Source organism: Neophocaena asiaeorientalis, unplaced genomic scaffold (assembly GCF_003031525.2).
Source record: "Neophocaena asiaeorientalis asiaeorientalis breed wild unplaced genomic scaffold, Neophocaena_asiaeorientalis_V1.1 scaffold409, whole genome shotgun sequence".
Taxonomy (NCBI): Eukaryota; Metazoa; Chordata; class Mammalia; order Artiodactyla; family Phocoenidae; genus Neophocaena; species Neophocaena asiaeorientalis.
The window spans coordinates 1,874,877-1,899,092 of record NW_020175208.1 but is presented as its reverse complement, the minus strand read 5'-3'; the positions used below and the strand labels follow the sequence as shown (position 1 = coordinate 1,899,092).

The 24,216-nt window shown below is 45.0% G+C and overlaps 1 pseudogene; it reads left to right on the top strand.

Annotated features, from left to right (window-relative positions):
• The first annotated feature begins 771 nt into the window (after positions 1-771).
• Positions 772-20,400, top strand: LOC112413361 (toll-like receptor 12; annotated as a pseudogene).
• The last annotated feature ends 3,816 nt before the right edge of the window (positions 20,401-24,216 follow it).

Sequence of the window (24,216 nt, the reverse complement as noted above, 5' to 3'; positions counted from 1 at the left end):
TGGTTAAGATGATACATTTTATGTTATGTGTATTTTACCACAATAAGGATATTTTTTTAGAAAAAGGAATATTAGAAAAACGGCGTAAGGGGAGCCTCCTACAGTCTAAACTCAGTGGTAGGGGTGGGGAAAGGCTTTCACTCAGCTGCCCGTGGTATCTACCTCTGGTACCTCTGAAGGCAGCTCTGTGCCGGATCCCCATCCAGCCCCTCTACCCCTGGGCAGAGCTGAGTAACCCAAGTGTGGGCACCTGGCCCCAGGGCAGGCAACCTCGAGTAAGGAAGGGGCAAGAACACGTGAGCTGCCCTCATGAATTTGAACCAAGGAGGACTTCTTACAGAGCTGAGGGTGAGGGAAATGCTGAGGAGTGAGAGGAAAAGGCAGCAGAGACACCAAGAAACCATGACCCAACTGTGGCAGAGTCTGCTGATTGCCTCCCAGTATCCATTACTCCCAGTGTTGGCAAATGTTTAATAATGGGCTCTTCTGGCAGATTGGGATGGCAGGGTGGGGGGAGATACAGATTTGTAGTGTTTGCCAGTTTCTGTGGTGTCAGTACTCCCACCAAGGCCGGTTTCAAATCATGTCAATGAATACGGAATTGGGGGAAAATTACATGCAACTGGCTCTCGTGAGCCTCTGTGAGCCAGCTCCAGAATACCACCGAACTATCCCCTTCTTCCCTTTCCTAATAGGGAGCCCCGCTTGCATTTCATCAGAGCATAAGGCCACGTGGTTAGAAACTACTTTTGCAGCCTCCTTATACTGGCTATGGCCAGGTAAGTAAGATCTGATCAACAGACTGAGAGCAGTACATCCTATGAATGAATACAGATCATCCTTGCTCTCTCTTTCCTCCTTCCTGCAGGCTGGAATGTGGTCATGGGGCAGATGAGGAGAACACAATAAACATAGCAGGAGCAGTGAGTTGGAAGGAACCTGGACCTCCGGGCAAGTTCATGGAGCAGAACTGCCTAACAACCCTGGGACAGCCACTTACCTCTGCACTGTTTTATGAGAGAGGTCAGTGTCAACGTGTATCTGATTCAAGACTTGTATTTTGGAGTCTCTTTATTACGGCAGCTTACCCTGATCACTAATTAATTCTTAGCCCTAGGACTACCTGGGATTTGATTCATTTTGCAGTTATCTTTACCACATCCTCCCTTTTAAGATGTCCCCAGTGACACTATTTACAATAGCCAAGACATGGGGACAACCTAAATGTCCATCAACAGATGGACGGATAAAGAAGATATGAGATATATGTATATATATATAATGGAATATAATGGAATACTACTCAGCCATAAAATGAATAAAATAATGCCATTTGCAGCAACATGGATGGACCTAGAGATTATCATACTAAATGCAGTAAGTCAGACAGAGAAAGATAACTATCATATGATATCGCTAATATGTGGAATCTAAAAAAAAGTGATACAAATGAACTTATTTACAAAACAGAAACAGACTCACAGACACAGAAAACAAACGTATGGTTACCAAAGGGGAAAGAAGGGATAAATTAGGAATTTGGGAGTAACATAGACACATTACTATATATAGAATAGATAAACAATCAAGGACCTACTGCATAGCACAAGGAACTATACTCAACATTTTGTAGTAACCTATTTGGGAAAAGAATCTGAAAAAGAATACACACACACACACACACACACACATATCTATATCTGGATCTCTGTGCTGTATATCTGAAACTAACACAACACTGTAAATCGGTTATACTTCAATAAAAAATAAATTAGTTAATTAAAAAAAATGTCCCAATGAGTCTGTCTATATTTTAAGCAAAAGATTATTAGTTGGCATTGGCTGGGCAATGCAGCAGAAACCACCCCATAATCTCAATGTCTGACAAGAGCAAAGGTTGATTTCTCATGTTACGTGACAGCTGCAGGGCAGTTAGGTTCTGTTCTATGTGTCTTCACGTTCTGTGTCTCAGACTGAAGGAGCAGGTCCTATAGTAGTCTAGAGACAGAAGGAAAAAATGCTACAGTTGAACCTTGCAACGGCTCTTAAAGCTTCTGCTGGGATGTGGCATACATCACTTCTTCTCATGTTCCATTGGCCAAAGGAAGCCAATGGCCCAGGCTGACACCAAGGGGACAGTGAGGTATCCTCCCCCCACCCCCCTCCCAGAGAGGCACTGCAAGTCTCGGTGCAATGGGCAGACACGGATAATCCTCTTACTGAGAGTCCAGCAAATAACTGGGAATAGCAATACAACTTATCACAAGAGACTAAAGTGAAGAACATGCATTTATGTCAGGGCAGGTGCTGTCATTGCTCCCATTTTTCAGATGAGAAAACTGAGGCTTAGAGAGGATAGGGGCCCCACAGTCATATAGTCTTATACTTGCTCTTAGAACTAGAAATTTCTGAGAAGCTTATCTCAGTTTTTCTTCTATGGGTCACATTGTTGTTTATAAAACCTGGTAGATAGTCTAGCATATCCTCTGCCTGCTATAGTCTATTTTGGGAAGCCAAGCTTAGGAGTCTGTGAAGAGCTCTCTCAAGCTCAGCATGTAGAAAGAGAAGAAAAGGCTGCGGATTATAAAGTTAGGAGATTTGGGGGCTAGTCCAGGGCTCTGCTACTAAATCACTGTTCAACTCCAGAAAGTTATTTAACCTCTCTGGGTCTCAGTCATCTGTACACGGAAGAGCTCAGAGTATGCAATTAGTAAGGTTAATCTAACTCTCAGATGCTAATATCTAATTCCACTATTCCCAGTAGAACTTCAGGGGTCCCTCTTAAGAAGCCCTGATCTTTATTTAGAAACTACCTTGGAAGATTCTCATCTATGCTCATCCATTTATTCATCCATCCATCCATTCATTCACTCATTCATTCATCAAAGGTTTAGGGCATATCCTCTGTGCCAGGCTCTGCTCTATGCTGTGGAGGTGCAAAGACGAATCAGATCTAGCCTTTTGTCTCTGGGAGTTCAGAGTCTATTAGAGGAGACAGATGGAGATACACATAAGGGTAAAACCTGCAGCAAGTGGTCCTTATTACAAAACAGGGTGGTCAGAGGTGTACAAAGCCGCTGCACCAGACCAGGGAGGAAGGGGCTTCCTCAGCCTAGGAGTGGTGCCCACATGGGCGGAGAAGAGCAGCAGAGAGGTGAACGTGATGCGTCCAGATGGGGGCCTGTGGGACACGTGGGAAGGAGCGTCCAGCATGCCATCGGATAGCTGAGTCTGAGGCTGGAGGAGCTGTAGGGTCAGGATGAGGATGGCGGGGGGCATTTACAAGTAGCTGGTCACTGAAGCCATATGAGATCGTGATTTTCCTTTTGTACACAGTCCCTGAACTCCCGGTGGCCTGACTTCACAGGGTGGCCGCACACACCAACATTTCCTGGGGAGGGTCCTGCAGGGGGTCGACCTAAGCTGGGTGCAACCGTACAAGTCGGCCCTGATAGCAACAAACGTGCAGCGCCAATTCCTTTTTATGGCCTTGTCTGATGCCGGAACACGTAGAGGGGGCACCAGGTCATCCTCGGTGCAGCAGGGACATAAATCAGGCAGCACCCTGCTTCCTGAGGCCCCAGCCTGAAGACGGGGCTTGCCGATCTCTAACTGGGATCAATTACAGGCCACTCCTCTGCCTGCCCGAGCTCACGTCCACAGAGCCGTGCAGGCCTGGCCAAGGAGGCCTTGCGGGACACAGCTCTTAGGTTGTGTCCGTGATAAGACACAGAGCTCTGACCTGGACAGGGCACAGGACAGAGAGCTATTTGCCTAAGTGAAGAAGGTAACAGTGATGAGAACAGAACAACGATCTCCAGCTTCAGTGAACGCCATGCACTATGCCAAGCATTTTATATGCATTCTGTCATTTTCACCTCACAACAACCTTCTGAGGTAGGTTCTGTTGCTGACCTTATTTTACAGATGAGGAAACTGAGGCTCAGTGATTGAATGACTTGATCTGTAAGATTGAAGGCTTGGCTTGCACTTAGGAGGTGGTGGAGCCCCAACTTTAAACCCAAGTCTGTCTGCCTCCAGAACATGTGTTCTAAAGAATGGCAGAGACAGCAGGCCTAGGCAGCCTGTCCTTTGTAGTCAAATAGGGTTGGATTCAAAGTTTGGCTCTGCCGTGTCTTAACTGTGTGATATGAAGCAAGTTATTAAACTTCTGTAGCCTGGCTTTCCTCATCTGTAAAATAAGGAAATAGAACCTACCTTGTGACATTGTTATGGAGATTGAGAATTACATATGTAAAGTATATACAAAAGTTTTAGGGGACTTCCCTGGTGGCGCAGTGGTTGAGAGTCCGCCTGCCGATGCAGGGGACACGGGTTCGTGCCCCGGTCCGGGAAGATCCCACATGCCGCGGAGCGGCTGGGCCCGTGAGCCATGGCCGCTGAGCCTGTGCGTCCGGAGCCTGTGCTCCGCAACGGGAGGAGCCACAACAGTGAGAGACCCGCGCACTGCAAAAAAAAAAAAAAAAGTTTTATAAGCGGTAGTGTTGTTCTCATCCTCATCCTCATCCTCATCCTCATCCTCATCCTCATCCTTGCCTTTTACCTTTGCTCACCACATTCAGGTAGATGGAAGAGTGTGTGCAGAGGCCTGGAGGCATGAGACAAGCAGCACCCTTAGAGACCTGAAAGCGATCTGATATGGCTGAAAGTGAAGGGAGGAGTGAAGGAACTGCTAATTGAGGTTCAAAAAGTAGCTAGAGGCTGGATCATGCAAGGTTGCCTTTGAAACCATAATAAGAACTTAGGGCTTTATTCTGAGGTCAGTTAGGAACCACTGAAGAATTATATGCAGGTAGAGAGGTGACATAGCTGATTTTGTTTCTCAGAGAGATGCGTTAGGCTGTCTTTAGGGAGAGACTTTATTCTCCCTAGTACCCCAGTGCCTACAACAGTGCCTAGGACATAGTAGGTATTCAAAAATATTTGTTGAATAGAGAGCAGACTTGTGGTTGCCAAGGGGAAAGTGGGGTCGAGGAGGGATGGATTGGGAGTTTGGGATTAGCAGGTGCAAACTATTATATATATGTATAAGTGAATCACTTTGCTGTATACCAGAAACTAACACAAGGTTGTAAATCAATATACTTCAATGAAATAAATTTTAAAAATTTGTTGAATAAGTTTACTCAGAGTTACTATTTTATCCAGGCCTGCCTGAATACGAGAAAGAGGTGTACACTCTTGCTAGCCCTGGGAAAGACGATATATTTTAGGGATAATTGTAGTTGCTGTCTATGGAAAGCCAAGAGCAGAGACTGGAATGGGAGGATAATCCTGGATCCAAGTGGCTGTGTGTCGTCAGCAGACAGGAAGAGAAGGTCCTCACCGGTGCAATCTGCCTGCACCTCACATACCTGCTTCTCTCCTATCTGCCGGCATCTCTCATTCTGAGTTTTGGCACATGGTCCATTGTAGCCTCGCTGACTCCCTCTACACTGTGAACTTTCCATCTTACATCCTTTTAATAAGTGGCTCATGATTTGTTTCTTAGTTCAAAAGCTAAGAGAGAGAATCTGATTGGTCTAAGCTCATCTTTTCATGCAGCCTGAGTCCGAATGAGGGAAGAATGATACCTGAATAAAATCAGGATTCTGTGAGATAAAAAGAACGGAAGGGAGATAGTTGCTGGAAAGGCAGTCAGTAATGACCCCCACATTACACGAACAATGATTTAACCACAAGTCGTGATAAGTGCTTTGAAGGAGAAGGACAGGGTGCTATAAGAGAGACTTAAATTAGATTGGGGGTGAGGTAGGTTTTAGGAGGTCCGTGGATTGCCTGCTCTTGAGTCAATGCTATATTACTTTGAGTACAGGCTAAACTGCTATAACAAAAACTTCCAAAATACAACAGCTCAAATGAGATGTAAGTTTACTTTTACTTACATGAAAAGCCCAGATCTGAGTAGTCCATGGCTGGTAGGACCAGATCTGTCCCAAGGAGTCGTCTGGGACCGAGGTTGGTGGGTGGATGCTACTATCTTTAAAATGAGGCTCCCATTTCTGGGTCCACAGCGCCAAGGGTAAGACCAAGAAGTTGTTGCATCACTTCTGCTCACATCCTGGCGACAAGAACTCATAATACGACCCCTAGCCATGGGGTGAGGGGCTGCTGGGGAATGGAGAGTCCAGTAGGGCAGCCTTGCTCTCTGTTACAACTCTGGGGGATGTTAAAAAAAAAGAAAGAAGGAAAGGCACTCACTGGGGCAACTCAGAGTCTCTGCTTCAGGTACCCTGCCCTTGAGGGAGGAAATGGAGGCCTCAAATGGTACTAAATAGTTAAACGCAGTAGGGGAGGCCAGTAAGATGAAGACAGAAGATACACACTGGATTTGGCATTTGAGAACTTTGTATGGTCCCAGAAGGGCAGGGTTGAGGATGAGAAGTGAGGTTATGGAGTTAGAAGTATAAGACAACCCTTTTGAATAACTTGGAGGAGAAGGAAAGAAAAGAGAGGCAGAAACACATCCGGCCCTCTGTATCCCCTAGTTCTGCATCGGCAGATACAGAGGAACAACTGAATCACACCATTTTACGTGAAGAACTTGAGCATACCCACAGTTTGGTATCTGCTGGTTGGAAGAGGGTCCTGAAACCAATCCCCTCTGGATATCAAGGGATGACTGTAGCCAAAGCTAAAACAAAGAACTGTTTGTTGTTTGTTTTTAAGTTGGGAGAACTTTGATAATATTTACAAGCAGAAAATATTTTAAATAGTAGAGGAGAGTTTGAAGATGTGGGAAAGAGGAGTTAGCACCCTGTATTAGGTAAGAGGCAGCTCTCAGAGCAGACAGGAGGGGCTGGGACCGAGAGCAAAGATGCTGAGATGAGCCTTGAGCAGAAAGAAAAACATTTCTTCTGAGATGAGCAGAAGGCGGTGAGGATGCACGGTGAAGTGGTTATACTGGGGGATATGGGGTGGGGGTCGAGTCCACAACTCCTGCCCCTCTGGCTCCATTTCCTCAGTAAACCAAGGGGAAGGTGTTCCTGGGGCAGAGGAGGTGTTGGAAACAAAACGACGGTCTCTCTAATGGGCCACCTCAGGACTCCAGAAGTCCTGCTGTGATTTCCCCTCTAAGGGAGCAGAGCACCATGGAGGGGGATCAGTGTCTCTCTCCTTTCAAGAGTGAAAAGGCAAGGCTCAGTGTGAGAGGCCCAGGCATTGACCAGCAGTCCAGCAGATCATTAAAGGGTGGTCAGAGGCAGGCCCTGCAATGCAAGCATCTGCCCAAGGGATGTCCAGGGCAGAGCAGAGGAGGCAGCCTGAGTGGCAGCCTTGACCGATGCAGAAGCATGCCTGAGACAATGCTGGGACTCTCAGTGATGCCAAGGGCAAAGTAATCTTGTGATAATTCTGAGCCTGGCAGTCGTCCAGGGGCAGCACAGTACGGAGCTAGCAAAACTTGTGTCCAAATGACATTGTGTCCTCCTTCGTCCTTGCAAGCTGGTGAGGCCCTTGGGTGTCCAGGTTATGCTTATAACACAAAGGGAAGAGACCATTCTCCCCTGTTCTGCTTCCCACCACTACATATTATCTAGGGAGCTCAGGGAACTGCTGGGTTTGAGAGGTCACAGGAAGGTCCAGGCACCAGATCAAAACATAAGAAGTAGACAAAAGCCCAACTGCTTTCATTTATTCACCCAGCGAATGACAGCCAGCAATCAAGCAGAGAGCAGTGGCATTCCTCAGGCGCCGGGCAGCATGGCTGCAGGCATCACAGACAACAGCTGGGTTTGGCAGGTGCAGCTGTGTAAATCTGGATCGGAAGGATAGGTCAGCTCAGCAGAGGAGTGTGGCAAGGGCCGAAGTCAGCAAGATTGCAGGGCTGCCAATGGAGCGCTCATTCCTGAGCGTAAGTGAGGTGTGTCCTGGGAACCAGTAGAACTTGACGGGGATGCTTTGCAGGGATCTGGAAGTATTCTGATCACTCAAAACCACTTGCACAAACGCACACAGACCCTCGCCTCTCTTGCCCTCCGTCGGCAGCTGGGTTCCGGCAGCCGGTAGAGGCATCCTTCCACCTCACTCTTCCATCTTCTGGGACTTCATTGCCCAAGGGAGTAGGTCCTACGTATTTCTAGGAAGTGACCTCCACATCTCAACAGGGAAGTGGGAAGAAGCTCTTCCCCACAGGAAGGTTTTGGATCCTGCCTTGGATAAGATCGGGTGAAGTAAGCCCCTTAAAGAGGGAAGGAGGCATCTGGGAGACAAGGTTCCTGGGATCCGGAGAGAAGAAGGTAGTTCAGACAGAGGAGCAGTATGAGAAAGTGCACAGAGGCGTGGTTGGAGATAGCACGTTGAAGGAGTTCCATGGGGTGGTAGCAGAAGAGGCACCTGGTGGAGGATGGGACTGGAGAGGAGGCCAGGGACCAGATTATGCTGCAAGATGTCACGTGTGGGGCTAGCTGCTGCTGGAAGGAGTCAGAGCCTGGCCCGAGATGACACCCACCTCAGAAGGACTTGTCACTGGAGTCATGAGATGCATTGTAGCTTGGGATGACTGTCCTAAGGAGTGACACAGTCAAATGTTGACCCAGGGGTCATTGTGTATTATAATGATCTGCTATGTATCCCTCTCCCACTAGAGTGAGAGCCCTCCAGGGGCAGAGGCTAGGTCACATTTAGCTGCAAAACAGTAAAAAATATTAGTGGGTTGAGGGACCTCCTTTTCATCCCTGACTCATGAACCAGTTGAGAAGTATGCCAAAGAATAAACTTTCATCTTTCCTACTGTAGAGCTGTTATTGGAGACTATGTCTTAGAGCTGCAGACATAATAGTGAATGCTAGTTTTATCCATCCATTTATAGACATTGCAAGGAATATGCACATCTCCCCATGTGACATCTGTTCTTATAAAACTTGGTGCACAAAACAGATGTGAATGTGTACTCCCAAAGGGAAAGGACCAAAGGGAAAGGAGAGAGGAAGGCACAGAGCTCCACACACTCATGTTCTCTCCCAGACTCATCAATAATGTAAGTTGTATTTCTTCCTCCAGGAGGTGTGAAGGGGGGGAGACCCAGGAGGGTTATACTAATGGGTTTCTCTACAAGGAAGAAGGAGTGGGTAAGAAGCATTCTCCCCTAAGCACTCCGTTCTAGGCATGTATCATGAACTCAGTATGTTCACATAGGGCAGTGGATGTTTATCATCTTTTTGGCTGTCCAAGCCTCTTTCTATGTTTCTTTTTAGGGGAGAAAGTTCATCCAACCACAGAGAGGTAGAGCCTGCTTCTCACTATAGAAGATAAAAAATACCAGAGGCTTCCATCTCAACCTCCCTTGAACTGTAGTGTAGACTCATGGACTATTATTTACCGATCTGATAAAACTGATTTTAAATCATAAGATAAGTGACATTAAAAAGTAGGGACCAAGAGATTGGTTCAAGATGGCAGAGTAGAAGGACGTGCTCTCACTCCCTCTTGCAAGGAAACCAGAATCACAACTAACTGCTGAACAATCATCGACAGGAAGAGACTGGAACTCACCAAAAAAGATACCCCACATCTAAACACAAAGGAGAAGCTGCAAGGAGAAGGTAGGAGGGGTGCCTTAAAGAACAAACATAGATGAACAATACAATAACTGAAATGCAAAATACACTAGAAGGCATCCATAGCAGAATGACTGAGGCAGAAGAACAGATAAGTGACCTGGAAGACAGAATGCTGGAATTCACTGCTGTGGAACAGAATAAAGAAAAAAGAATGAAAAGAAATGAAGACAGCCTAAGAGACCTCTGGGATAACATTAAACGCAACAACATTTGCATTATAGGGGTCCCAGAAGGAGAAGAGAGAGAGAAAAGACCTGAAAAAATATTTGAATAGATTATAGTTGAAAACTTCCCTAACAAGGGAAAGGAAATAGCTAGCCAAGACCAGGAAGCACAGAGAGTCCCGGGTAGGATAAACCCAAGAAGAAACACGCCGAGACACATAGTAATCAAACTGGCAAAAATTAAAGACAAAGAAAAATTATTGAAAGCAGCAAGGGAAAAATGACAAATAACATCACATTAAAAGGATCATACACCATGATCAAGTGGGATTTATCCCAGGGATGGAAGGATTCTTCAGTATATGCAAATCAATCAATGTGATACACCATATTAAAAAATTGAAGAATAAAAACCATATGATCATCTTAATAGATGCAGAAAAAGCTTTTGACAAAATTCAACACTGATTTATGATAAAAATTCTCCAGAAAGTGGGCATAGAGGGAACCTACCTCAACATAATAAAGGCCATATATGACAAACCCACAGCAAACATCATTCTCAATGGTGAAAAACTGAAAGCATTTCCACTAGGATCAGGAACAAGACAAGGATGTCCACTCTTGCCACTATTATTCAACACAGTTTTGGAAGTCTTAGCCATTTGCAATCAGAGAAGAAAAAGAAATAAAAGGAATACAAATTGGAAAAGAAGAAATAAAACTGTCACTGTTTGCAGATGAGATGACACTATACCTAGAGAATCCTAAATATGCCACCAGAAAACTACTAGAGCTAATCAATGAACTTGGTAAAGTTGCAGGATACAAAATTAATGCAGAAAAATCTCTTGCAGTCCTGTACACTAATGATGAAAAATTGGAAAGAGAAATTAAGGAAACACTCCCATTTACCATTGCAACAAAAAGAATAAAATACCTAGGAATAAACCTACCTAGGGAGACAAAAGACCTTTGTGCAGAAAACTATAAGACACTCTTGAAAAAAGTTAAAGATGATTCCAACAGATGGAGAGATATACCATGTTCTTGGATTGGAAAAATCAATATTGTGAAAATGACTATACTATCCAAAGCAATCTACAGATTCAATGCAATCCGTATCAAATTAGCAACGGCAGTTTTTACATAACTAGAACAAAAAGTCTTAAAATTTGTGTGGAGACACAAAAGACCCCAAAAAGCCAAAGCATTCTTGAAGGAAAAAACGGAGCTGGAGGAATCAGGCTCTTGGACTTCAGATTATACTACAAAACTACAGTAACAAAGACAATACAGTACTGGCACAAATACAGAAATATAGATCAATAGAACAGGATAGAAAGCCCAGAGATAAAACCATGCACCTGTGGTCAACTAATCTATGACAAAGGAGGCAAGGATATACAATGGCAAAAAGACAGTCTCTTCAATAAGTGGTGCTGGGAAAACTGTACAGCTACATGTAAAGAATGAAATTAGAACACTCCCTAACACCATACACAAAAATAAACTCAAAATGGATTAAAGACCTAAATGTAAGGCCAGACACTATAAAACTCTTAGAGGAAAACATAGGCAGAACACTCTTTGACATAAATCACAGCAAAATTTTTTTTCATCCACCTCCTAGAGTAATGGAAATAAAAACAAAAATAAACAAATGGGACCTAATGAAACTTAAAAGTTTTTGCAAAGCAAAGGAAACTACGAACAAGATAAAATGACAACCCTCAGAATGGGAGAAAATATTTGCAAACGAATCAGTGGACAAAGGATTAATCTCCAAAATATATAAACAGCTCATGCAGCTCAATATTAAAAAAACAAACAACCCAGTCTAAAAATGGGCAGAAGACCTAAGTAGACATTTCTCCAAAGACGAAATACAGTTGGCCAAGAAGCACATGAAAAGCTGCTCAACATCACTAATTATTAGGGAAACGCAAATCAAAACTACAATGAGGTATCACCTCACACCAGTTAGAATGGGTATCATCAGAAAATCTACAAACAACAAATTCTGGAGAGGGTGTGGAGAAAAGGGAACCCTCTTGCACTGTTGGTGGGAATGTAAATTGATACAGCCACTATGGAGAACAGTATGGAGGTTCCTTAAAAAACTAAAAATAGAACTACCATATGACCCAGCAATCCCACTACTGGGCATATACCCAGAGAAAACTGTAATTCAAAAAGACACATGCACCCCAATGTTCATTGCAACACTATTTACAACAGCCAGGTCATGGAAACAACCTAAGTGCCCATCGATAGATGAATGGATAAAGAAGATATGGTACCTATATACAATGGAATATTACTCAACCATAAAAAGGAATGAAATTGGGTCATTTGTAGAGACGTGGATGAATGTAGAGACTGTCATACAGAGTGAAGTAAGTCAGAAAGAGAAAAAAAATATCGCATATTAACGCATATATGTGGAACCTAGAAAAATGGTACAGATGAACTGGTTTGCAGGGCAGAAATTGAGACACAGATGTAGAGAACAAACGTATGGACACCAAGGGGTGAAAGCAGTGGAAGGTGGGAGTGGTGGTGTGATGGATTTGGAGAATGGGATTGGCATGTATGTATACACTGATGTGTATAAAATGGATGACTAATAAGAACCTGCTCTATAAAAAAATAAATAAAATAAAATTCAAACAAAAAATGTAGGGACCGAACAGAATCCCTTTTTGGTAATGGGGTGGCCATAAGTCTGGTTCTCAACCCCGCACCCCCTAAAGAATCCATGAGCTACCCCAAATCCTTTCCATAAGCTTCTTTTCTGCTTTGATCAACTAAAGTCAGTTTCTGTTGCATATAATTAAACCCTGACTGATGCAGAGGTGTATACAGGGAGTGGGTGTAAACAACAGACCCTCAGGAAAAGAAGAAGAATCTGAAGATTGGTTAGTGGGCCTGTTGGGATCAAGGGCAGTGAAAATCCAGCTTTAAACAATGGGACTCTGACAGATCAGACATACAATGGTGAAAGAGTCAGTTAAATAAAAATTTCCAGTCACATAAAATGAAGTGCCCATTGAAAGCAAGGCTCTAAGAGGCTGAGTGGCTATTCTATAGAACAATGAGGGGCACATAGACTTCAAGCTCATATACTAATTACTCAGCTCAAGTGTCCACCTAAAAACTAAGGACTTTTTATGACTGTGATGGAAGAATCTTACATTTCTTCCAGAGGCAGGAACAGGGGGAAAATGTGTATTACTTGGGCCAACCAGGTCAATCAGTGGGAAGCCAGAACTATAGCAGGTCTGCTCTACTGGAGTTGGAATCATGGAAGTGTTGTAGCTGGTGGTGGTGGTTCTACCAAAGCAGAGAAGGAGGGGGAAAAATATCCCAGCCTCTCCCTTTCTCCTGCCCTCCAACCTCTTAACTCACACAGAAGTCAGAAAACATGACTTACTTATATCAGTTTACCTGTGATATGGAACAGAAGAGGGGAAGGAGAGGAATGGAGCTGAGAAACAGATTCAGACATGATACAAATGGAAGGTCATCTTTTCCACAGTCTAGAGATATATAACTACTGTCAGATTCCAGTGTACCTAGAAGGCAATTACAAAGTCAAACCCAATAGGAGAGGCAAATAAGGGTAAATTTTTTTTGATTTGTATTGGCAAAATCTAAAGCATACATGTTGAAATAGACCCTGAGAGTGCTTGCTAGACCAAGGAGGGACCAAAATAATTTTAGATTATACTGAATTTATTTGTATGGATCCTTTACCAGAGGTCCTTCAATAGGCTAGCTTGAGTAGCCAGAAGAGTTCCAATTATTTGTTTGTTTGGTTGGCTGAATCTCAGACTAAACAGTGATCTACTAAACAAAGTTAAAGTGTCATAAATTCCTTGGTATAAAATAGAGTTTGGAGAAGGGATAGAGAGGGGAGATTGGAATATTGAGGACATTTCCATGTTTAATGTTTTCTCCACCCACTAACTGAATTTCTAGAATGGTTCCAGAAGACAATCCTTTATTGAAAGTGTTGAGAAATACATTAGTGAGGGAAACACTGTCATCTTTGAAAAATACTATCATGGCTATTCTCTGTTTAGGCCGAGGATTGTCATAGGATGCTGCAGTTGAAATGGGCTCCCTGATTTCAATAGGGCTACCAGGATCCTAGGGTGGCAGACTCCAAGCAGTAGCGCTAAAGGCAAGGTGGACATGGTTACCAAATAGGCACAAGAAAGTAATTCAGATGCTAGATGAATAATAAATGCTCACTACTATCTACTTCTTTGCCTGTCCATTGACATAACTCCTTTTCCTAATACTTACACTTCAAAATAAAGCTTCCACCAACTATAACACAACCAACCATTAAAAAACAAAACAAAACCCGGTAATGTATTCCAATTATCTTCAAAAGATTCAATCTAAATCTCACCAGTAACTGCATGTCTACAGTTTGTGGGCGATGGTCACCCCTCTGATAACTGCTATTTTGTCTAAAAATTCTATAATCTGAGCAATAAATTGTAAAATTCACCACCACCAACATTAATAATGAAGGAAAGAAGAGAAAAATTATTTTAAAATAGATAAATTTCTGCATTTTATTGAATCTAAGAATCAGTTGTAAAATAAACCCTTATTTTATGTACCATTAAGGAAAATGATCCATTAAATAATGACACAATACTTTCTCATCACTTATAATTTAGAGCTATTTTATAATTATTTAATGTAGATATAGATTTTTATCTTATATAACTTTATGCCTACAAAAAATTAAAATATAAGAAGAATATATTGATTATGGTATTCCTCAGACTTCTTCATATTTATAGTCCTACCCTGAATTCCTCCCACATTATTTCTCCAACAAAGATTATTTGCCCTACTGCTTTCTTTCCATGCTTTTTTCTGAACATAGAATAACTTTTCATTTCAATGTGGAATTGTACTGCAATATTTTAGAAGGCATTTTAAAGGACAATTAAACTAAAATGAATATTAACAACAATATCCATAACTCAAATGCAGTTATAATAATGTGAACTGCTATGACCAAGTAAGCATACGTGCATATAGTAACTATACCATGAATGTTGCCTGGTTACCAGCAATAGCGAGATAATCAATTTTAGGATGCAGCCTTATTTCAAAGGTGTTGAAAACGTGAAAAAAATGAGCATCTTAGAATTGATGAAATACAATAGTTAATGTAAAACACACATGACACTACAAGGAAGAAAATACAGATCTGTAGTTATAGTTCTTTCTTTTCTGGTGGTATATTTTACTTCTGTTCTCCATTAACCCTTTCATGTTCTATTTAGCTTAATCCAGCACCTCAACTGTTGTTGTTTGTTTGTCTGCTTGTTTGTTTTATCCAGTAGGGTAACCAAAATCTTCATTCTTGAGGATTTTGAGTCATTGGTGGCTCTACCAACATAGGGTTACTGTAATGGCAATTCTTGTCTTTTTTCCTGCTTTTGTAATGGGTCACTTTATGTAATTTTCCTTTAGCTACCCATAAGATTTTCTCTTTATCAATTATTTTCAACATTCTTATTGTGGTTTTCTTTGTGTTCATTATCTTTAGGTTTTCTTGAAATTCATGGCATAATGGGTTTATAGTTTTCATTAAATTTGGAAAAATTTTGGTTATTTCTTCACACTCCCCCTCCCCTTTTTCCCCTTAGGACTCCAATTACACATATGTTAGGCTGTTTGGTATTTTCTTACAGGTCATTGAGGTTTTGTTCCTTTTCTCCTGACTTTATCTTTCTGTATTTCACTTAGGATAGTTTCTATTTCTAGGTCTTCAAGTTTGCTATTTTCTTCTTGGTGTGGAACATGCTATTAATCCTATCTCATGGACTTTTCATTACAGATTTTGAATTTTTCAGTTCCAGAACTTCCTTCCTTCCTGTGAGGTCCTCTCATGTTGGATTTGTGACTCGACTGAATGTTATTGTTTCTCTCAAGGCAGCTGACCCTATAAGACTCTCTCTCCTTCCAGGTTCTGGTAACTTCTCCCAGTCCTTATCCCTTCAGTTCTAGCAGTGTTGATAGCTTCTATGATTGCTAGCCCCGGGTTCCTACACTACCCCTTGTAGTATTCCTAAGCACTGCTAACACCTTGTGATTAGCCTCTTTGCATACAAACCTCTTAGAAGAATCCTCATTTAAGGTGCTGTTTCCTGTTGAGACCCTGACTAATGCACTGGTGTGTTAGAAAGTTTTTAAAGTATCTAGTTTCCAGTATCTTTGCTAAACATACTTTAGTTTTAATAGTTTTTTTCTAGAAATTCTTGAATTTCCCATGTAGACAATCATAGCATCTTATAAATGTTGACCCTTTTGTTTTTTTAAATACTTATGATTTTATAATTTTATTTTCTGTTCTTTTTCTTTCTTATTTTCCTGGCTAAAACCTCCATTATCATGTTAAACAGAAGTAACTATAGTTGTCTCATTCCTGTAATGTGATGCAGGTGATGGTTCACCATTAATAATTATATTTATTATAGATCTGGGGTAGATACCCTTTTATAAATCAAGGAATTTTTCTTCTCTTTGAATTTATTATTTTAAAAAGTCATGATCAGGTATTGAATTGTATTGAATGGTTTACAGCATTGTTTGAAATAATCGTAAAGCTCCTTTCTTTTCCTTGTTCTGCTCTCACTTGGGGTCTTGCCTCCATTCTGGTAGTGGCAAATCAAGGTCAAGGACTCAGACTGTTCTTCCTAGCTCCAGCCTGGAAGGGCAGGAATGGAGTCCTATGGGTCCTCTTGGGTAAATTTTGGGCTTCTTGGAATCTTCCGTGTGGAGCATTACAAGATGCCCATGAAGGCACCATTTTGATGTATTATTTTGCTTACAAAACAACTGCTTAAAAAAAATCCTGATTTATTCAAGACCTCCTTTCTGTTGGAGTTAGGAGAGGAATTAGTAAAGAGAGTGTTGAGGAGAGAAACCCGTATGTATATTGCAGCAACCTTATGAAGTAGGTTTCTGTATGCTTGGCTTACAGGTGAGGAAACTGAAGTCCAGAGAGGAGACCTGCACTGCTCAGGACAATGGCAGAGTGAGATCCTGGACCTCTGATGCCATACCTTGTGCTCACAAACACTGCCTGCTTCCTCACAACAGGGAAGTGAGATGTAGGTCTCACCTCCCACAAGTGTGCTTCTGTCTTTCCCTGACCCTTGGATCCTCAGCTCTAAGCATCTCTGAGTCTAGCCCCGCCCTCCCAGCAGTTCTTCAGTTTGGAAGCATTGTGGCCCTCTGACCCTGCTTCCAGACCCTCCTGGGGGTCTGTGTATCCTGTCAGTGTTATGAGTGTTGTGTATGTATGTGTGCAGGGGAAGGATAGGGTCTCGGTTCCTCTCTGGAAAAGAGATGGGAGCAGAGAGGGGGGCGTTCTGATTCTGTTTTCTTTGTGGACCAGGCTTGGTGCTGAGATGGGACGGGCACTTGCTGTTGCCTGGTCTGCTCCTGTCCCTTCTGTGACCGCAGGCTGGACAGCTTCCAACTGCCTGGTGACTGAAGGCTCCCGGCTGCCTCTGGTCTCCCTCTTCTTCCTGATCTGCCCTTTGGACTCCAGCCTGCCCCTCCTTGTGGCATGCTCCTCAGTGACCAACCTGACACAGACCCTGGAGGCTGTGCCCCAGAGTGAGGAGGGGCTCTGTCTCTCTGGTTCCACTTCTGTTCTGTGCCTGGACGCCTTCTCCCACTTCCCTGGGCTCAAGGTCCTGGGGCTGAGTCTGCATCTCACCCAGCTCCTGCCAGGAGCTCTTGGCAGCTTGGGATAGCTGCAGCAGCTCTTCTTCACAGGCCCCTACACAGTTTACCTCTTCCAACCCCTGATGGCAACCTAAGCTCCCTCCAGGCCTCGCTTTCTTGGGCCCCTGCCTGGATGGGAACACGGGTGTCCAGTTTTCTCCCAGTCTACGGCGGCTGAGTGTCAAGTATAGTCGCCTTCAGAACGTGGGGGAGCTGGCGGACATCTTCCCAGACCCAGTGCATGGCCCCTCCTTTGGCGATGCCTGGCTTCTGGAGATCTGGACCTGTCATTCAACAGTCAGCTGAAGATGGCCAGTCCCGGGGCCCTCCAGGGGCTCAAGCTGGGGACCACACAAAGATGAAGGCAGTGCAGCGGTGGGACTGGGGCTGCAGAGCCTGGACACCCTGTCTGTGATCAGTGCCGACACGGCCAAGCTGCCTGCCGGGGCAGTTGCACACTTTGAGCTGCAGGAGCTGAATTTGGCATCCACTCTTGTAGGGCACATAGCTCTGGAGGCCCTGGCTTCCTGCCACAGCTTGAAGAGCTTGGGTCTTAAGAGCAGTGGCCTGATGACTAACCTGCCACCAGGTTTCCTGGAGGCCATGCCCAGCCTTCAGAAACTGAACTTGAGTAGGAACCAACTGCAAGCGCCATGCTGGGCACGAACGACACAGGGGCTGTGTCAAGACTGCGGGCCCTGGATCTGTCCAACAATGGACTGCACACCCTGTCCCCAGTCACCTTCTCATGCTGCCCCAGCTGTGGGAGCTGCTACTTCAGGGAAACCAGCTGATTTGTCTGCAGGGCCAGGCATTCCAGGGCTTAAGGAGGCTGGGGAAGTTGGACTTGGCCAAGAATCCACTGGTAGACCTGGGCAAGGGCTGGGTGGCTCCGCTGCCTGCAGTAGCCACCCTAAGCCTGCTGGATACCTCCATGGTGCTGAGCTCAGCCTTGGGCTTCCAGGGCGTCTGCATACCTTGAACCTGCATCTCCCCTCTGGCCCTTCTGGGGTAGTGTTATCCCTGTCCATGAGCTTGACCAGCTTGGAGTTTCATGCGGTCTCTGGCAGGAAGCCTGGGATGCTGGCTTCTAATGTCTTTCCAGTCTTGCAGACCTTGACTCTAAAAGGCTGGGGATTGCAGCTGGGGACTTGGAATGTCACCAAGATCTTCCCTGCCCTTTGCCAACTCTCCCTGCTTGGTGATAGCTTGCTTGCAGGCCCTCTGCTCCCAGGACACCTCCAACCTTTTCCTCTGGCAGCTCTCCAGGCTCTGGTATCAGAAGGTAAGGGGGGACGGGCACAGCCCCAAACCCTGCTGCATCACGGGGCTGTCCAGCCTATGGGAGCGGAAGCCGCAGGCACTTCAATCCCACGCCCGGCCCTGCTCAGTGCTGCTTGAGGAGCTGCTGGGTGAGCTGCCCAGGGCAGGTGCTGCATCTGGTCAAAATGGGGTTAGAGACACTGCCTGCGGCTGCTTTCCAGGGCTTGGGAAGTCTCCAGGTCCTAGGGCTAGACTGGGAGACAGACCTCATGCTAGATGGCAGCCTCCAGGAGCAAAGTCCCCAGATGCCCCAATACAGTAAGTCCCCTACATACAAACAAGTTCTGTCCCGAGAGCGTGTTTGCAAGTCCAATTTGTTCCTAAGTCCAACAAAGTTAGCCTAGATACCCAACTAACACAACTGGCTACATAGTACTGTGCTGTAATAGGTTTATAATGCCTTTCACACAAGTAATACATAAAAAACAAACACAAAAAATAAAGAAAACGTTTTTAATCTTCCAGTACAGTGCCTTGAAAAGTACAGTGGTACAGTCCAACAGCTGGCATACAGGGGCATCGGGTGAACAGGCAAGAAGAGTTACTGACTGGAGGAGGGAGAGGAGGTGGGAGATGGTAGAGCTGAAGGATCGTCAGCTATAGGAGACGGAGGGCAAGCTGCAGTTTCACTCATGCCTGACGGTGATGGCACAGGTTCTGGTTCCTTGCTGGATTCAACTCTATCTACCCTCTTGAAAAAATGATCCAGTGATGTCTGGGTAGTAGCTCTTTTTTTCTTGTCATAGATGGCACAGTACCGCTGGATTGCATTCTGAACGGCTGCTGCAACCTTCGTGTACCGTCCTACGTTCAGTTGCTCTGCCTCAAAAACTAACTAACTGAAATAAAGAAAATCCCCGCCATTTCCTGCGTCGTGAATCTCTTCGGCTCTTCAGTCACTTCTTCCTCTTGTGTCTCTTCGTCCTTTCTCTGGGCCTCCAATTCCATCACGTCTGCATTAGTAAGCTCCTCGTGTTGCACAGCTGCTTCTGCTGATCTCCTTGCCCTTCTTACAGGAAGCCAGGAACTCCTGGATCCTCCATCTTGTTCAGGGCTTGGCTTCAGGGTCCGAGGAGTCAGAGGGGTGAGGGCAGGAGGTTCCTTTATGATGTGTTTGTGTCCCACTTAAGGCAAGACCAGAGCTGGGTGACTGGGGAGCTGCTGCCTACTCTGGAGGGCCGCCCTCCGATGGGCAGGGGGCTGCACTTCTGTCTCCTTCAGTGGGATTTTGAGCCAGGCAAGGACGTGGATGACAAGGTGGCAGATGGCATGGCAGGGAGCTGGGTCACGCTCTGTGTGCTGAGTCGCCAGGCCCTGCACACCCCACGCTGCTGCCTGGACCTCTGCCTGGCTGCCTTCCTTCTGCTGGCTGCCCCCCACCCCCAGGGCTGCTGCTGGTCTTCCTGGAGCTGGTCTCCCGCCACCAGCTCCCTTGTTGCTCTAGGCTGTCCTGGCTGCTCTGCAGAGAAGACTACTGCATGTGGCCCAAGGAAGATGAAAGAAAGGACAAGTTCTGGGCTTGGCTGGGGAGCAGGTTGGGGCAGCCTGGGTTGGGCTAGAGTGGGTGCATGTGTGTTGGAGGTGGGGGGAGAGGAAAAGCAAGCCAGCCCAGCAGGGAGAGAGTGGGTACGTGTGGGTGCGTGAGCCTGCCTCGGCTTCTGGCAGGAGGTCAGGGTGCTGTGTGTGTAGGGAGGATCAACTGGTGGCTTTGGGGACACAGGCTTTGGAAAGGCTCCGGAGGCTTTCTAAATGAATGAGAAAATTTGGGAGATGGCAAGTGGCAGTGCAGTATGTGATGTGATCTCAAAATCTCCAAATCCTCAGTAAACCTACTAAATCCATGAAGTTCTTGGCTTAATTGGACTTTTTGTTTTTGATGGAAACCCACATGAGGCAGAGGACAAAGGGGTTGGGGTCACGGAAACTGTAGCCCAGAGGAAATAAAGTTGGGAATTGATGGAGAGTATGGGGACGGAAGGAGGGCTCTGAGCACTCTTAAGCTGTGGAATGGGGTCCAGGCCAAGTTCAACTAGATCTTCAAGGGGCAAAGGGGCCCCTTGGCTTATAGAGGAATTGGCAGCTGAGGACCAAAAAGCTGGGATACTGTCCAGGAGGCAGCATATTGATTGCCTGTTCCCTCAATAAGAACACAAAGGCACGGTCATTTCTATCATGTTTGAGCCTCATAGCAGCACTGGGAGGGGAACCCGCCCCCTTGACACTCTGTACTCTAGCCGTGCTAAACTACTTGTACTCCCAGAACACCATGTGCTCTTGCCTCTGGGCCTTTGCACATGCTGCTCCTTCACCCAAGAACACCCTTTCCCCCAATTTCTTTCCTCTGGGGAGAAAAGTATCCTTTAAGATTCAGCTCAGCCATGACCGGAAGCCATCCTGATCTCCCAACCTGGGTAAGCTGCTGCCTCTGTGTTCCCACAATCTCCTGCACTTCCCTTTCTCAAAGTACTGATCACACTGTACTGGCCTTCACAGGTCTGGGAGACTTTTTTAAAATAAATTTATTTAGTTTTGGCTGTGTTGGGTCTTCGTTGCTGTGCACGGGCTTTGTCTAGTTGTGGCGAGCAGGGGCTACTCTTCGTTGCGGTGCGCAGGCTTCTCATTGTGGTGGCTTCTCTTGTTGCGGAGCACGGGCTCTAGGCACACGGGCTTCAGTAGTTGTGGCACGTGGGCTCAGTAGTTGTGGCTTGCAGGCTCTAGAGCGCAGGCTCAGTAGTTGTGGTGCATGGGCTTAGTTGCTCTGCAGCATGTGGGATCTTCCCAGACCAGGGCATGAACCTGTGTCCCCTGCACTGGCAGGCGGATTTTAAACCACTGTGCTATCAGGAAAGCCCCTGGGAGACTCCTGAGCAGTGGTTTTCAAAGGGGGGTGCACAAGATGAGCCACTGGAGTTTAGGAAGAAAGTGTTAAAACTTCTATTTCTATTTTGTTTCTAATCTCACTTTATTCTGAAGCTAGACTGCCTGCTTTTTAGCCATATGACTTTAGTAATATGGAATAGTATTAGACACTCTATCAAAGGACTTTGAGAGGCTAAATGACTTAATACATATAAAGTACTGAGAGCAGGACCTAATACTGCATTGTAAATGTTCAATAAAAGTTAGCTTTTCATGTAATTATATACGTACATGTATATCGTTTATAAGCAGATAAATACACATATATTGGGCGTGTGTGCTTAAAAATGTTGTTGCTAATAGGGAACGTTGCTAATTTACTAACAGGAAACTCGATTAGGCAAGTTTAGAGATCAGGGTCTGAGGATAGGGACCAGGTTTGATTCATCTCTGCATCCTTAGAGCCTAATGCTAGCCCAGTGCAGAGAGGGTCTTGATAGACAACTGTGGACAGAAAAAAATGTTGGTGGATGCTGGAGCAGAGAACTGGGATCTAGTTCAGGCTCTGTTGTTTATTTCTATATGACACTGGGCAGGGTGCTTGGCCTCCTGGGGCCTTAGTTTTCCTCTCCTGTAAAATGCCAGGCATTAATTAGAGGCTGAGGGAAAGCGTGGAAAAATTCCAGGCTGGATTTAGGGTGAGGGGCGCCCTCTTGTGTCCTAATGGTGTCCTCTCCCTGTGCACCCTCACCTCCATTCCTCCCCTTCAGGGCAGGTGAACCTGAAGAGGACGTTCTTACCTGACCCTGAAAAGCTGCCTTTCCAGCTTCAGAGCCTGACGCTCTGAGTCTTAAATGTCTCCAGTTCTCCTAGCACCTCACACCGCTGCACCATCTCTCTCCCCACTCAGCACTCCGCTCCACCCGTGATCTTTTCCTTATGCAGGTATGGGGCCGAGAAGAAACCTTTGGAGTTATATGCCCCGAAGTTCAAATCCCAGCCCTGGCTCATATTAGCTATTTGATCTCAAGCAGGTCACTTCACCTGTCTAAGCCCTCATTTCCCCCTTTTAAATTGGGGATAATAATACCCACCTCATAGGGTTGTTGTGAGGTTTTCAACAACAATGAGTGCTTGTAGGTTGCTGTTACATTCACTGAGTAAAATCACATGAGTTATTACTACTAATGAGTTGGAACATATTTCACAGGGGACAAGCGCATTGAATTGGGTCTTTAAAATTAAGATATAGAATTCCCTTAATTTTAACAATAGCTAACATGTGTTGAGCACTTGCCATATGCTAGGTACTGTCAATTTCCCCCAAATCTCATAACTATTAGTAAAAATAATAATAGCTAATGATTATTAAACTCCTTCTGCCAGACACGTACCAAGGTCTTTACCTATTTTTCCCCATTTATTCCTCTCACAAACCCTAGCAGGTAGATGCCATTATTATAATTCCCATTTTATAGATAAGAACACTGAGGCATAAAGAGGTTAAGTAATTTGCCCAAGGTTTCACAACTAGTGAGTGGAAAGGCCTACATCCTGAATTTGAAAGTAAGACGTTTCAAACACAAGCACCTTGACTTCAGAGACCATGCTTTACCTGCATTAACTCATCTAATCTTCACAATACCCTGCAGTGTAGGTTCTGTTATATCACCTGCATTTTACCGAGGAAAAAACTGAAGACAAGAGAGACGCAATAATTCGTTCAAGGACACACAGCTATTAAGTCGTTGGGCTGGGATTTGAATCCGTTTCTGACTACAAAACCCACATTCTCAAACCCATTATTAGATTGCTCAGACTCCAAAGTATTCACAACGGAACAAAGCAACTGCATTTATATTAAAATTGTTGTGATTATTATTCTAATAACGATTAACATTCTTCCAACACCCAGGAAGTGCCAAGTTCCATACTAACTGATTTACATAACAATAGCTAATATTCGCTATTAGGACCCAAGTTCTGAGCTAATGTTTTAGGTGTATTATCCCAGTAAGCTTCACAAAAACCCAGCGACATGGATGCTATTATTATCCTCACTTCACAGGTGAAGAACGCGAGGTTCTCAATTGATTCAAAGTTACGCAGCTTAACTGTGAGCTGGAAATTGAACCTACAATTGTTCAACTCTCTCCCGCCCACCAGTCTGGTCACCTCTAGTCACCCTCTCTCCCTTATTTCTTACTGTTTCTGCTTTGATCTCTCCAGGGCCTCGGGCTCTCGCTTCGCCCCTTCAATACACCCCGCCCCTTCTCCTTGAATGCCCTCCCACTGGGCGGTGATGTTACCCCGGAGCTTGTGGAAAGGACCAGGATCACAACAGGCCCCACCCTCACGCTTAGACTCTGTTCCGATTTGTTCCGGTGCCGGGGACCCGGAGGAGTGGCGCATCTATTGGCTGACGGCATCTGAAAGGCGGCAAGCGGTGGGTGCCGCCCACCGGCGCTCCCGCTGTGCCTTCTGGGAGTTGTAGTCCCAGATGCTCCATTCCCGGG